This window comes from Rousettus aegyptiacus, unplaced genomic scaffold (genome assembly GCF_014176215.1).
Source record: "Rousettus aegyptiacus isolate mRouAeg1 unplaced genomic scaffold, mRouAeg1.p scaffold_m13_p_1, whole genome shotgun sequence".
NCBI lineage: Eukaryota > Metazoa > Chordata > Mammalia > Chiroptera > Pteropodidae > Rousettus > Rousettus aegyptiacus.
The window spans coordinates 109,166,259-109,181,936 of record NW_023416284.1 but is presented as its reverse complement, the minus strand read 5'-3'; the positions used below and the strand labels follow the sequence as shown (position 1 = coordinate 109,181,936).

General features: G+C 37.3%; 1 protein-coding gene and 1 pseudogene across 1 annotated transcript in view; one reads left to right on the top strand and one right to left on the bottom strand.

Moving 5' to 3' along the window:
• Nucleotides 1-15,678, top strand: part of HMGCLL1 (3-hydroxymethyl-3-methylglutaryl-CoA lyase like 1) — a 154,629-nt gene that overhangs the window by 20,120 nt on the left and 118,831 nt on the right. The gene's annotated exons all lie outside the window — the stretch shown is intronic.
• LOC118605446 lies at nt 8,544-8,662 on the bottom strand (annotated as a pseudogene).

The window sequence follows — 15,678 nt, the reverse complement described above, 5'->3', positions numbered from 1 at the left end:
GTGGACCCATTGAGGGATAGTTTTTTAAAAGATTCAAGAAGCAGCTTGGGGAAAGCAGGGTTTAAAAACAAGTCTCCTTTTCACGTTGTCCAGAGCTTACTCTCATTCCCAGAGAAATGTTCCGTAGAAACAGACCAGAAAAGGCTCAGTCTCTAGGTTGGTCCATATATTGAGATGAAAAGGTTCTGAGAGGAGTGGCTTTGCATTTGTGATCGCTCGATTATCATTGTCACACACAAGGACTGTGAAAGTTATGTGCAGGGGCAGAAACGGGAACCTTGTTTTGTCACTGTGAAAACTCCGCAATTTGGTAGGGGTAAAAGAGATGTATACTGTAATTAAGTCTATTTCTTAAAAGTGCATTTATATAAGAGATTTAAGTAAGATTATCATATAATTTCTGGTCCAAACATGGACATTTTTAAGAAGAAAGGAGGGTTGTATTAACTATTCTAGGATGACAGGTATAACCCAGGACCACCTCAAAGAAAAAAGGATATATGGCCACCTTTCTTTTAAGATGGTGATATTGCATTCATCTAACAACAACCCTTCAAAGCATTTAACAGCCCTCACTTTAAAAAAATTTCATTCTCATACTCAACCTACCATTTCAGTTAATTCCTGTGTTAAATAAAAATCAACAGAAACACAAATCTTTGTAGCATAATTCTTTATATATTGTTATAAATTTTCCATTAGTTCTCTATATGCAAGGCTAAATATTTCTAGTACTTGTCACCTTTTCTCACGCTTGCTATAAACTGTTACTTTAATCACTCTGTAGGTCTTTTCTAAGTTCTGTCTCTTTAAATTGAGCCTGAAGCAGGACTGTGTTCTCTAGATGGGTTCCAGTGGAATCCTAGGTTAGGCAGTAGTAGTATTTTAGACTATGACACCAACAGAATACTTTGATGAAGTTCAGCTTGAGAATCAAAGGTTGTGAAATGAATTAGGGGTAGTCCTCAAGTATATGAAGCACTTTTAAGTATAGTATGGGTACCAGCTGTATTCTATATAGGCGACACAATTTATTGAGTAGCCCTGTACTCCCCGGTACACAGAGAACATTTAAATGGGGTTAGATTTTGGCTTACATGGAATGAGTGAATACACACAATGTGATTTAAGAGGGATCAGAAATTCAGCAACCCCAAACCACTTCTTACCAGCCTGGAGTGAGTGAATACATACAATGCGATTTAAGAGGGATCAGAAATTCAGCAACCCCAAACCACTTCTCACCAGCCTGCCCAGCATTAGAGACACCTCTGGGGTTCGAGATAGAGCATCTCTGAAATGAACTTGGCCACCTGGAAAGGAAAGTATAGTAAAGTCAGTAGCAACCTTATCAGCAGGTGGATCAGAACTCTAAGGAAAAAAGCAAAACAAAAGAAAACACATAAGTTTTTGTTAGAGTTGGGGCTGGAAGAGGTCCGTGTATTAGAAAGCAAAGCCAGGTGAGGAGTCAGTAAGAGATAAGCATCCTAGAAATAACAAATGCAGAGCTGGGGTAGCTGATGGAAAGTACTGTCTAGAAGCATGGAGGTGCTGCCAGGCAACCTGAAATGGTAGGTTTTTTTTTTTTCATTTTTTGTTTTTAATTAATTTTTTTTTTTTTTTAAAGCTGTGGACTGGCCCGAGGTTGGCTGTCACAGGCAGCAAGACAGAAGGAGTAAGTGCTCTGGCTCAGGAGCTCATAACCTAAAGTAGGAAATAGGTTCAACATGGCCATATACTTTAAAGCTCAGTAACTAGAGAAAATAAATCTTTGTATAAGCCTATTTAGTATAAATTTGTATCTGCAGGTGAGGTCTTAGTTTTGGCGGGCTTGAGAACAAAACGGAGAGAACAAAATATTGGTACCATTAGAGTGATTGAATTTAACTTTATAGAGTGTGAGAAAGCTTCTTATAGGGAAATAGTATTTAGTAGTATTCTGGGGGAAGGTAGGAAAGATTTTAATGGAGAAGCAGATTTTGCATACATTTAACAATTTACTTTCCTTTTCTTAGATTTGGAACTATTTCCCCTCTCATAAGTATTCTGACTCTCTTTGCATTTTAAATTGTCAGACTTCCAGGAGAATCTGGATATAAAGTTCTCATCAATCTTGTCCAGCCCAGAAGTCAGGAGACTGACTTTGTCAGGGTGAAAAGTTAAGTATACCCTTGGGGTCTCTTCTTGCCTTCTCTCCCTTCCTAATCCAAGTTGCCATCATTTCTTATCTGGATTATTGCTATCACCTCCTAACTTCTAGTCCCCTTGTTTTCACTCTGGCCCCCTTTAGTCTGTTCTCAATATAGCAGCCAGAGTGAGCCCAGTAAAATACGCCTCAGATCAATCACCTCTGCTCCAAAGCCCTCCATTGGCTTTCTATCTGCCTGGGAACAAGTGTTTATTTGTGCCCTTTCTATACCTCTGATTTTTTATCTTTTTATTTTACTCATTGCTTGCTTTTGTCCATTTAGCACTGGCCTTCAGGCCCTTCCTAGAACAGTTAACATACAGGGCACATTTCCCCCAGTCAATCAGTAAACATTACACTGGCTGTTAGAAAGCGCTTTCCTAGGATACCTGTATAGATCTGTACTCATCCCCATCAGCCATATCCTCTGTTCTTTTTACAAAGCACACCTTCTTATGCCGCATTGAGCATATCTCCTGTCCCTCAAAATTTTCTTCTTCATTAATATCTTTTTTCCATAATACTTATCACTATATACTGTTGGTTTTGTTTTGTTTTTGCTTTTTAGCTGTTATCTGTAGGCTCCTTGACAATAGGTCCTTTTGTTTACTGCTGCACGATAGGACTCAGCAACTGGATGAGTAAAATAAAGCTCACCTTATTAATTATCACATAATTCCATGGTGCTTTTGCTAAGTTTATGCTGATAACAGTTATCATAGCCCTTCTTTCAATTTAGGGAATCCCCCAACGTTCTGGCATACTAGCAGGTAGGTATCTGTGCCCTCAGGTTCGAGACTTTTTATTTATTTTCTTGATATAGCCAGTGATAGCAGTGGAAAATATCTACTCTACCTCAGCCTGCCCAGGAAAATCTTTACAACAGAAACATGTGTAATCCTTTAGACTACAGTACATTCTGTTCTTTAGAAAAGCAGTGATCCAGGTATTTGGCCCACTTTTCTTTTGTCAAAGCTTCCTCACCACATGCAGCTCCCATTCCAAGTGTTTGTGAAGGGCTTCCCTTGAAGAGTTCACAGACTAACTTCTGTTGACTCTGACTGGATGCATCATATTCATTTGTTCATTCCATAAGTATTTGCTGAGCATGTTCTATGTGCTGGGTTCTGTTCTAAGGGCAAGGGTACACAAGTAAACCCAAGAGACTCCATACCCTCAAGGAGCTCTTTGTCAAATGGGAAGAGATTGATAATAGATAAATAGATACATAGATGACATGCCAGGTGGTGATGAATGCTAGAATTAAGTAAAGATTAAGGATGACAGAGAGTGGAGAGGAATTTTATTGTTCTGAATTTTGTTGTTGTTGTTGTTATATAGGCTTCTTGGAGAGGAAGTGAGTCACACAGGTTTTTGAGGGGACAGCAGTCCAGTAGGGAGAAGTACAAAATGCCAAGGTAGTCAAGGAATAGCAAGGAGTGGCTGGAGTGTGGCTGGAGCAGGAGTGAAGGAGGAGTGGGAGAGCTCAGAAAAGTGATAAAGAGCACTATCATGAAGGGCCTGAAGAGCCATAGTCAAGACTTTGGATTTTTCTCTAAGGAAAATGGGAAGTCATGGAGGTTCCCAAACCAGAGGAATGATGTGATTGGATTTGTATTTAAAAGTATTAGTAAGGCCATTGCTTTGGACAGTGGGTATCAAAAATGGAAGCAGAGAGGCCACTCATAATGCTTTTGCAGTAATCAAGGTGAGATGATTATTTTGAAGACAGAAGATGGTTTGCTGATTGACTTGGTATTGGTTGTAAGAAGGAGAGTCAAGGATGCATCCATGTGTGGCTTTAGCAGGTTTTTTGTTGTTGTTGTTATTGTCTGTTGGAGCTGCTATAACAGAACACCATAGATGGGGCAGCTTATAAACAACAGAAGTGTATGTCTCAAAATTCTAGAAGCTTGGCAGTCCAAGATCAGAGTCCTGACTGGTTCATTGCTGAGACTTTGCTTTCTAATTCATAGACAACTGTCTTTTCTCTATCTTCATGTGGCAGAAATGAAGGGGGAGCACTCCAGTGTCTCTTTTACAAGGACTTTAATCACCTCCCCAAGGGCCTGTCATATATAATTACATTGAGGATTAGGTTTCAACATACAGATTTTGAGGGGACACAAACTTTCAGTCTATAGCATCAGTGTAAAGGAAGAAACATGCCAATAACTGAAATGAGGAAGCCTACAGGAGGATAGGTTGTAGAGAAATGAACTAAGTCTCAGTTTTAGACAGAACTACTCTCAGACTTGGATAATCAGGACTCCTGTGCTGGGCTTCATACCTCAAGTGGCCATGTGTGTTGACTAAATTTTTCAAAATTGTCTAAACCACCCTCCACTACTACAGTTTTTTTCCCACTATATTTCATTGCCCTTATAATTTGAATGTCCCAAATGATATGATTTCTGAAAATTCTGATAGATTTTAAGGTCAAGAAACTTTCCCATTCCATTATCTATAGCAACAATTAGAATAATCAGTGTACTCCAAGAATGACGACAAAATGAGTAACTAAGTTACCTTAAGTCATTGTGAAGTCTATTGTAAATTTTGCTCAAGGGCGCTGGTCAACTTTACTCTGTGGTGTGAATGTCTGACCTTTAATCTGCCAGCTCTGTGTTCCATAAGAAGACATACTTGTTGTTGTTGTTGTTTTTAGTTAAGATTTTCTATACCCCAAAACTACTCTTTGAAGTTGATAAGAAATTCCCTGGAGTAAAAGAAGAAATTAAAATATAGTTTGTGAAGAGGATATAGAGCTTTTTTGACCCTCTTACCTCTGAGCATGTGATGCCAATCAGAATTATTAATGCATTTAATTTGCTTTTCAAATTCATTTTTTTCCATAAAAACATCTTCAACAAGTAAATAACTATGACTCCTACATTCATTTATAGCATTATTCAGCCAGGTTTTGAATATGAGCTCTTATTTACCCTCATGATGAAGTGAGTGCCCCTCTGTTGCCTCTCAAAGGTTCAAACTGAGGTTGACATTGCCAAGTGGAACAGGATGGGTGGAGTTGATGGTGTCAGCACTGGAGGTGGATAAAATTGTTGGCAGGCAAAGAATGGGATAATGTCTCCAAAGTGTTTTGAGCTCCTTACTGAAAAACCTTGAATAATTTCCATGTATTATTTTGATTGTGGCAAGAACTGTGTAAAGTAATCTTCTCTGCTATCAACAATGATTCCTTTCATTGCAAATTTTAAACAAGTAGGTATATTTTTAAATAATGAATGGAATAATTTTAAACTATCCCTTTTTTCAAAGTATTATAAAAATCTTTCATGTTCAAGTTAGCCTTAAGAAAGGCAAATAATTGATTAAGTATTAACTCTTCATCAAGCACTGTGCTAAATGCTGTATATTCACGTTCCCATTTAATCTTTACAACAAATTCTGGGCCAAATGACATTTGGTCAAGAGGAGAGTGATATTCCCACTTTGAAGTGAAAAGAGTGAGGAAAAGTAATTAAATGATATTTTTAAGTTTTTGCATCAGTACATGGTAGAGCCATATTGTCTCCAGAGTTTTTTTACTACCATACTCAATGGCTTACTTCACCATAATTTTAGACTTCTGAGTCTCTTTTAAGAGTCTCTTTTAGAGATTGCTATTTGCCGAAGTAGTAGTGTTAGAAGCGAAGCTGCTAGAGTAACTAATGCTTTATTTTAGAAATGTTTTGACTAGAGTAATTTTTTTAAAATTTAACCCTACCAAAATGTACCTTCTTTGACTGTATTCTTGCATACGATCTTGCATATGTGAGATGTCTGGTCAGAATTAAGTGACTGAATAAAAGGAAAAAAAAAAAAAAGATTGCATGTACCTCATATTTGTCTAATGGCTATTATATACAACACTATACTTTGCTACAACTCTTTATAGCTATTATGATCCTTCATTTTATAGAGTAAACAAGCTACATAATGGTAAGAACACTTCACTATACCAGGGATGATAAATAGATTTTTGTCTTGGGTTCTAGGTTCAATCCTTGATTATAGTAAATACTTGGAGCTAGATAGTAGTATCTATCTGGATAGTAGTATCTACCTGATAGTGTATAGCTGGATGGTAGATACTGAGTAAATAATTGTACTGGGAAGATTAGGCAAGACCATGTATACACACACACACACACACACACTCACACATACCCACACACATATACACATACATACATATATACATACCACATATACAAGTCAGTATTAATTTGTCTTTGCAAAGTTAGCACAATTAGCAAAGAATCTACAATTGGGAAAAGTTTGTGGTAGTGCATTGTCAACCTTCAAAATCTTAATGTCTTCCTGATTTGATTAAAGTAGGTTGCCAGGAGCTAGAGGGTGGGAGAAATAGATAGGGGTTGGGAAAGGGGTCTGTGCAGTTTAAATATCTTACAAGTAAACCTCAATGAAGCCGAAAAAAAAAATAGGTTTATGATGGGGCCGTCACTCCTATGTCATTTACTCAGACACTCAAAGATGGCAATGATCTCTGCCATTTCTCCCAGTTCTCCCAGGATGCTTCTTTTCCTTTCCCCTTTTCCCCCTTTTCCTCTTATTTTCCCTCTCTCCCTCTAGATAAACATGAGGAATGAACAGTTCCAGAAGCTTCCACTAGCTTTTTCCTACTATGATAGCTTTTATAAGACAAGGAACTAGTGTGCTATAGAAGCTGTTCCAACTACCGAACATGTCTATTCCAATTATCCATTCAGAGACTAGAAAATGACCTTGAGGTAATAGAGGCACGGGACTCCATTTATGTAGCCCTCATATTCCCCATTCTAACAAGGGGGACATAATGGCACTTTGGGTCTCCAGATATCAATGTCAACTTGGACCTTGTGTGCAAGAGACTGAAATGTGTGATGTTTCCCTTTGCCTGGTATACATTTACTCAAATTAATGGCTGCCGGTCTCTTTGGGGACATTAGATGAATTACTATATATAGTTGCCATAGTCATACAGGTTCTTCCCAGGGGAATTTGGCTTTTTCTTCAGGCAGTTGGTTTTTGTTTTGTAAACCAGCCAAGGGAAGTTTTATTGAGGCAGCTAACCTCAACTAACTGATCAACTACATCCTGGGTTTATTTCAGGTATGTAGATCAAGGTGTCCAAACCTCAGTGCTGTTGGCATTTTGGGTTGTAATTATTTAAGGAAGCTTGTCTTGTGCATTGTAATATGTTTAGAAGTATTCCTGATCTTTACCTATGAGGTGCCAGTAGTACCCATTGTGACAATTAAAAACATCCCCAGACATTGCCAGATATCCCCGGCAGGGGATACCCTGACTAAGAACTAGTGAATCTTTTAACAATTGCATTGTTGCAGGTTACCAGGGAGTATTAATATCCCACCTTTTTTTTTAACTAACTGAGAAATAGCTAGGAAGTGATCTTGCTCCGAAATCCTATTTTAGAGATTGCTTTCTCAGTTCGTGCTGGCACCAATTTTCTTAGGTCTGGTTCCCAGGAAACAGATCCTCAGATAAAGATTAGCATGCAGAAAGTTGTTGCCATTGATTCAATACCTGTGGGGAAGTGAGAGAAATAGGACTAGCAGAGGGAGAAGTGGAACTATGATATAATTATACCTAAACCTTCAGTCAGTCCCACAGGGCTCTTGGAGCTGGTATCGCCTTCTGTTATTGTACTGCCTTGAGGCAAAGGGGCTGGGCTTTTATGTTCCTACATCAACTGTTTGTTGGATAAGTATAGGAAAGGGGCATGACATTGGGTAAGGTGGTTTTCTTTAGCTAAGAGCAATTCCTGAAAAGGCGCTCAGTGAAATGCCATTAGCTGCCAAAACTCCAGCTTCTGGGAATGTCTCGGTCCTGAAACAGATATCTTAGCAGTGTACCAAAACATCCACTCTCATTCATTAGTAATAAAAATGAACTTTTCCAAAGGCATAGACTTCACCTAACTTCACTAGCATATGGTAGTATTTCTATCAACTTCTTATTGTTACCTTTAGCATACAACATTTCATTCCTAACAAAATCAAAAACTGTTTACACATCATAAGGTATAAGATACCATAAATAATTAATTAAATAGTCTGTTTTATTATTTTCTGAGAATTTTTGGTATATGTCTAGAATGAAGCAAATAAATGCTCAGGCATTTTGATTGATTATGGCCAATCAGAAAATACATAATACATAAGGGAGTGTTTTAATGAAGGGACTTCATTGATGTCTGAAAAATCATACTCAGAGTTTAAATGGATTCTGTGGATGGCTGAATAATTTTTTTTTTTTTTTTTAGGTGAGGTAACCCTTGGTTGACCTCACAGATTGCAAGGACCTTGTCAGCTTTTTTATTTTTTTATGCCTACAGCACCTGGTCTTCCTAGGTAATCTCCCATCCAAGTATTAACCAGGCCCGACCCTGCTTAGCTTCTGAGATCAGACAGGATTGGACTTGTTCAGGGTGGCATGGCCGTAATATTATTTTTAATGAAAAGTATTATAAAGCTGAAAACTCACAACCTGTTATGATTTCCCAATTTGCCATTGTTATGCAACCAACATGGCATAACTAAAAAGTCATATAGACCAACATAATTACTTTTTGCTTGTAATAACCAAAATTTAAATAAATATTTAGCACAATGAATTGTGATTTCTTAGCCAAATACCAACCCAAGCTTCCCCTGCAAAAGCACCACTATAGCACCTTGTGAGTATGCACTCTAAAACTCTGGCAAAATTACATATTCTAATTGTTTTCTTAAACTTTGTGGCTATGAAGTCATGCTGCTTGTATAATTAGCTTAATATAGCTGCATTTTCTATGTTAAACTACTGTTGACAGAAATTTATCATTTTAAACTATTTTCCTGATGAAACTTGGTATATAGCATATCACATTTTATCCTGGGAGATTTAATTTTTCCAAATATATATATGTATATTTTCCATCAATTTGACTGCTTTTGTGTTTGTAGAAGGCAAAACAATCTTAGTGGCTTCAAAAAGTCTTAGTGAAGACACTGAGAAAAAGGAAACTTTTCATACTTAAAATATTTCACATCAAACTTTTGATGTTTTAAAAAACACTTATTTCTATATTAATTTTACTATAGTAATAATGATAATAGTAATGAAAAATCTGTAGATAATTTTGGCTAATTTTCATGAAGTTTGTTTCCTTTTATTCTTAAATTGCCATGAATGAATGAAAGAAAAAATTTTATTTCTTGAAATTAAATAATATGAATAAGAGCCATTTAAAGAAGCATAACTACCTGTGCAGGATCTCTTGCTCTGTCAATGCATAGAAATTTTTCTTTTCTTTAAATTATTTTAACTTTATTTAATGCTTTGTTTTTATTGGATGGTTTATTGAATTCTTACATTAAAAATTTCTGTTTTCCTTGATTTCTTTAATTTTTTTCTCCCTACTTGTGCTTTATCTCACTTTTGTTTCTATTTTATTACCATCCATGTTTCATAAATTGTTCACATAACCTTTTAATATTTCTATTTTAAGTCATACAGTATTTTCTTTATAATACAATTATGCTTTTGTGTTAAACTTTAATTAATGGATGACTATTAAATACATATGTGTGGATTTATTGCTCAATACACTTTTATAAATGGAATTTATTTAACTGGGAAGTAGATTTATGTAGTGCAGATGTTAAGAGCCTCATTTTTTATTTTAATAAATAATTTTAGATGATATTATATTGTTTATCATTACGTTATGTTTCATCTAGTATGGCAGATATCCTTATAAAATACTCTCATGCTTTTTTTTGTAACTTCTCTTTTATCTAAGTAGTCATAAAATTTATATATTTACAGAAGGAATTAGTATTTAATCATGCTGTATATCTGCACTGATATCTAGCACTAAGGTTTCATCAAGTGCCAAGAACGAATATTAGGATACTAATGTACAGAGGTGTGTTCACATTTTTAGAGCTTGTTTTTAATCTCTGTTAAAACTTTGCTGGAATGCAGTTGGGAATAAAGTACTGCATATATTAACACTTTTCCTTTTGGCTGCCAAAAAATTGCTAAAAAGTAAATAGTTACCTTCCTTTACCTTTTGATTTAGTAAATTAAGATGTGCGGTTCATGGAGTTTAAATGACTTAATAGTACGTTAAAAATTTCTTTTTACTTTTAAATTCTTAAACTGCCAGAGCTTGCCTTCGAATCAACCTGGGACAAGGATATTCTGAAAGGTTTCAATATCAGCTTTGTTGATTTAGCCCTTCATCCCAGAAAAGCACCCAGGGAGAGAAATGTCTTTAGAGTGCTCCAGAGGACCAAGGCTCCTGTGGATATCTTCTCCACCAGTGATAATATGTTGTGTATTTCTGCCCGTGTTTGGTTAAAAGAGAAATCAATATCTAAGAATAACAAATATCAGAATGTGAAGAGTTTAACATTACCACCAAATGCACCATGTGCATATTTCAGATGTGATGTAAAATTAGATTCTTAGGGGAAAGCGAACATCCAGTGCCCCCTAAAAAGTCCAATTTAATTTTAAGAGAAAATTATACAATTTCCTGATTCAGAATTTTCATCTGTGTAGTGGGAGCATTTGTTTTGGTCATTGATAGCAGTTCTCCATGGGAATACTGGCTATGAAACTGGATATTTCAATATCCATAAAGACTGTTTACACATAAAATTACTCCTCAAGAAATGGAGTGGAATATGTAATGATCTGTCTAGAAATTTCTACTGTGGATGGTGTTATTTTCCTAGGGAAAAAAAGCAGTACTTGTAGATTGAATAATAAGGAATTCTATCTGTCCCCATCAGGAAAGGTGAATTGTATGTATAGAAGCCAGCCATTATGACTGCTGCAAAATTTTATGTGTGTTATATATAACATATATATGTTATATATAAACACAAGGTTTCAGAGAAATCCTCATTAAATATGCCTTCTAATTAATTTTAGGTAAGATTGAAAAATGTGAGTAAAGCAGTCCATTTGTGTTCTGCATAAAAGAATGGTTCAACCAAAGCTCAATAGTTGGTCATGTATTTAATCTTATCCTAAAGAAAACTAGAATAGGAGCCAGGGAATTTAGTCCGGTAAGCTTAGAAAGTCATTTAATATCTCTCTCAGTTCTGTCTACCTCACAGGTTAGCTTCACAGATGAAATGCAAATTCAAAAGTGCTTTAGAATAATAAAGCAACATATAAATGCAAGATAGTATTGCTTTTGTAGTTGCTCTATGAAAGTGAACCATTCAAAATCTGAGTCCAAATGTGGGCATACACTCAGCCATATAACCTGGCTTTTTGAAACTCTCATTCTGGATAATACATCTTTTGTTTTTCACTAGTATCGTACACTGCCCCACATTAAACTGGATACACTGAACCCAGTAACATAGGGCTTTTAAAACCATAAAAATAAATTTAGATTATAGACCTGTTTAAGGGCGATGTTGCTAACTTCTTCAGATGATTTTTTTAAACACAATTCCTTGGAACTTATAAGTCATTCATAAACTCTCATATATTAAGGGTATAAGGAAAGTGCCATGACCCTATCGGCCCTCCTCCCAGAAGGTAGCATGCAGATCCCTGCATCTCTGATCCTAAAATGTAAATGGGCAAAGATTTTTGTTTGTTTAGTATATTTCCATATATTTAATAATAAATGTAATTATTATAATAGCTATAGTGGTGCTGTCTAATGTGTGTTGGATAAATGAAGGGTCAGCATTACTTTTTGAAATTTTAGATTTGAATTCATTCATTCATTCTTCTATTTATTCATTTAACAAATAGTGATCAAGTGTTGGTATGAGTCCATTCTGATAACTCTGAAGGTTCACAACCAAAAATAGGAAACAGGCAAAGAAGTAATTTTAGATATATTTTTAAATAGGTTTCTACAAAGTGTTGTGGGATATATAAATTAAAATACTTAATTCTATCTGAGGAGGTCAGAAAAGTCTTTCTTGAAAGAGTAAATGGCAAATTGACTCTTGAATAATGAATAAGAGTTTTGGTTGAGGACAGCAAGTGAGTATTAATTAAAGTAATAATAGTGTTAAGAAACGATTTCTCATGGATCGTTCACATTTCTGCATGTCTTTCTAGCAACACTGATTACTTTTCTTTGGAAATATCTTTTCAAGGTGTTTGTCTAGCACACAGCCTTGGGGGATAGAGATAGCACCCCTTTCTGCAGGAAAGGGCAGTTATGCTAACCGGCCATTAGGAAATATTCAGGTTCCCCAAGCACAGCTCCTGGAATACTCAGGGAACCAGTGTAAGAAACTGTTGATGCTCTGGCTGCTGTTATCAAGGTAGGTTAAAGCCTTTTGTCTCTGATTCAAGAATCGCATATCTTTTGCCAGCATCCATCAAATTCTGGTAAAATTACTTAGCTAGCATATAGAATAAAATCTCTGCCCTTCACAGGTTTTGACAGTTTTGTTGATGAAGATGTAAAGGGGACAGGACTTTCTGAAAGAGGAAGAATGAGGGATTTTCAGGTGGATTAAAGGGATTTGTCAAAAGTCCGTGGGAAGTGTTAACAAACATGTTGACCAGATATTATGGTCATTTGAGCAATAAGTGGTTTTCTACTTCATTGACTCTTGGTGAGGAATTGGGAAGATGGTTGCCATCTGGTTTCTGGGAAGTGGGTTGAAAGGCCAAATGGTTCCCTGGTCATGCTAACTCTCCTCAGAGCAGGTGAACTTCTTTAGCAATCTGGTGGTCAGCTTTAGGCCCACCCACTAACGACTAGCACTAAGGTGAGTTCCGCAAGGGCTGAAGGTGTTCTTCCCTCTTTCTATCAACATTTACTGTTTGTGCAAAAGGATAAAATCTGGCCAACACTATGGGAAGAAACCAGGTGATCAGAGGAACTTTGGTTGGTTGGGTTGAGAGATGGGGGTGGGGAGGGGATGATGGAGAGTACGTAATGCTTGCTTAGGAAAGGTGACAAAAACTGGACCTTCTGACCACTTAGCGCATCTCGCGGTCTGTCATGCCAAACTTATATACAATTGGAAAAGATAGCAAAAGTTCTCAGATTTTTTTTTACTTGTTTATTTGCTATGAGACCTAACTGTTGTACAGGAATTTTGGCTCTCTAAGTGAGACTTCACTGGGGCAGACAAACCCCTGCAAGGAACCATAGACTACTGCCCCAGAGCGCAGCCCACTGGCAAATGAGAAAGGACCCAAAGAATTGTAGATAAATTTTGTTGTCAGCCTTGTAATCTTGCAAAACCCCTTTAGCCACTATATTGCAATTGGATGAGAATTTAAGAGATGTTCTCTTGATAATGAAACCTGCACATTAAACTCATGTCAGTCAGAGGGAACAAACCCCATTATCCTGCTGGAAACTATTGTAGCTATGGAAGCCAAGTCCAGGGGTCCTCAAAGTTAAAATAGGTGGTGTCATTCGTGATGATTTTGATGTTCAATATAGGACCTTGCTTAGAACCTAAATATTGCAAGTTCGTTTAATTAAGCTGGCAAGCAGCTGCTGTGCTACCTGAATTGAAAGTAAATGTACCTGCTTACTGATTTGGAGCCGATCTCTTCTTCTGTGTACCCCGATAATTCCCAGCCTTACTTCTTTAGCTGCTTTAAGGAAAACAGATGATTATTGATTCATCGAAATTATTGGTTCATATTCCATCTGAGTATGCTGGGGGACTTTGGGGAGAGCAGGGACTCAAACTTTTATGGCTCTTTTGGATAAAGTCTTCAAAGTCATCACCCTGCTAAGTCCCATGGAGGTTGGAGTCTTGATTTAATTGATAGGTTTTGGATAGTTTTCACAGTGGAAAAGGAAAGCCAAAGTAACATTGTAGGTGGGGCCTTTGGGGTCAATTCAGTGCGCCATTATTGCTCACACCTGAATGTGTAGTAAAAAATTGATGTGTGATGTTATTGTAATTCTCTCTCCTGTAAATGCCAGGGGGCATCATCTCAATTAGAAAGAGTTGCATGTAATGAGTATACCTTGGGGGCATCCCCAAATCCTTCTGACCTCTTTGAGTGACAAGTCTCTGACCAGTGATTTTTCAAATTGGAGCTTCTGACAAAGGCAGCCTCCTCATGGAGGCACTGCATGGGGTTGTGGACCCCTTACTGTCCTGGCACAGCTAGCTACCAGGTATCTTTTGAAAATTAGCTATTAGCTTGCTGTCGAGCTCTTGTTGAAACTGAACACCTGACTCTTGGAGGGCTTGTGACATTATGGCCTATATTTCCTTTTTTTTTTTTTTGGTAGGGATATCAATTTGGACTCAATGACTAACAGAGTAGGATGATTTCAGCAGACGTCACTAATCAAATGGAAATGGTATATTCAAGAAAGTGGTCAGCCTCTCCCTAGTGCAATCTCAGCTTTACACAAAAAAAGTAGCAGTTGCCCTCTGCTGCCACTCCACTGCCTGAAACAAGGGTAGTGGCTCAGTGGGGCCCTTCTAATTCCCAGTGCTTTACCTAATGCATGAGTCTGGTTGGATGATGTTTCGGCTAAGCTGAAATCTGATGATGTCCACTGAGCTGCTGCAGTTGTACAACCTCTGTCACAGCTGTGCAGACCTGAAAATGGATGTGATCGCTCTACTCGCTCAGCAGAGCTCCAGGCTGTTCCCATATTTTTACAGACTCCTGGATTGTAGTCAGTGGCCTAGCTTATGTATCTCTCATTTAGAAAACTGCAGCCTGACAGATTAAAAATACTTTCTTTGGGGGCAGGGAGGGAAGGCTATGAATTCTTACAATGAATCATCGTTGCTGACTGAGTCATCTAAGGCCTATACACTGATGAGGCCCACTAGGGTTAAATTACTAAACTACTAAGTCTCCGTTACTTAGATTACCACTATTACTGCCTTGATGAAACATAGTACTGAACATCGCAACTTATCCACTATCACAAAATAGGCAAAACAGTAAAAAATTCTAAGTTTCTGATGCAGAGGCCACTACTACATAGGATTTGTTCAGCTGCTTGGATCCAGGACTTTTGGGAAGAAGGAGCATAGCTGAAGTCCTTACTGCAGGGTGTTATTCTTTAGCTAGTTGGAGTTCTGTTGAGAGTAGCCTTAATTAAATGTTTTCTGTGATAAATTGAACAGATTTGGCCCCAGCCTTTGTTCATTAGATTAAGGGGCCAACAGAGTGGTGTTACTAGCAGGAAAACTAACCATACACCAAGATGGTATAAAAACGAGGAGTAGATATTATTGGGAAGTAATTCTCCATGGGTATCTTGAATTTCATTGTGTCTTGCAAAAGTTCAGGTTCTCTATGCTTGGGGTTCCTTTCCTGTAATGCAATCCATTGCCTGTGTAAGCATCGTATGGTCCTCTTTGCTTCTCTTTGTGGGAGTTGGGGCTTGGGGAACCAGCACAAATACTGATCCTTTAGCTACTGTTATTTGCTGTGAGTGATAAGCTTTTGTTCTTCTCTGACTCGGGCATATTGTGCCTTCTCTCAGC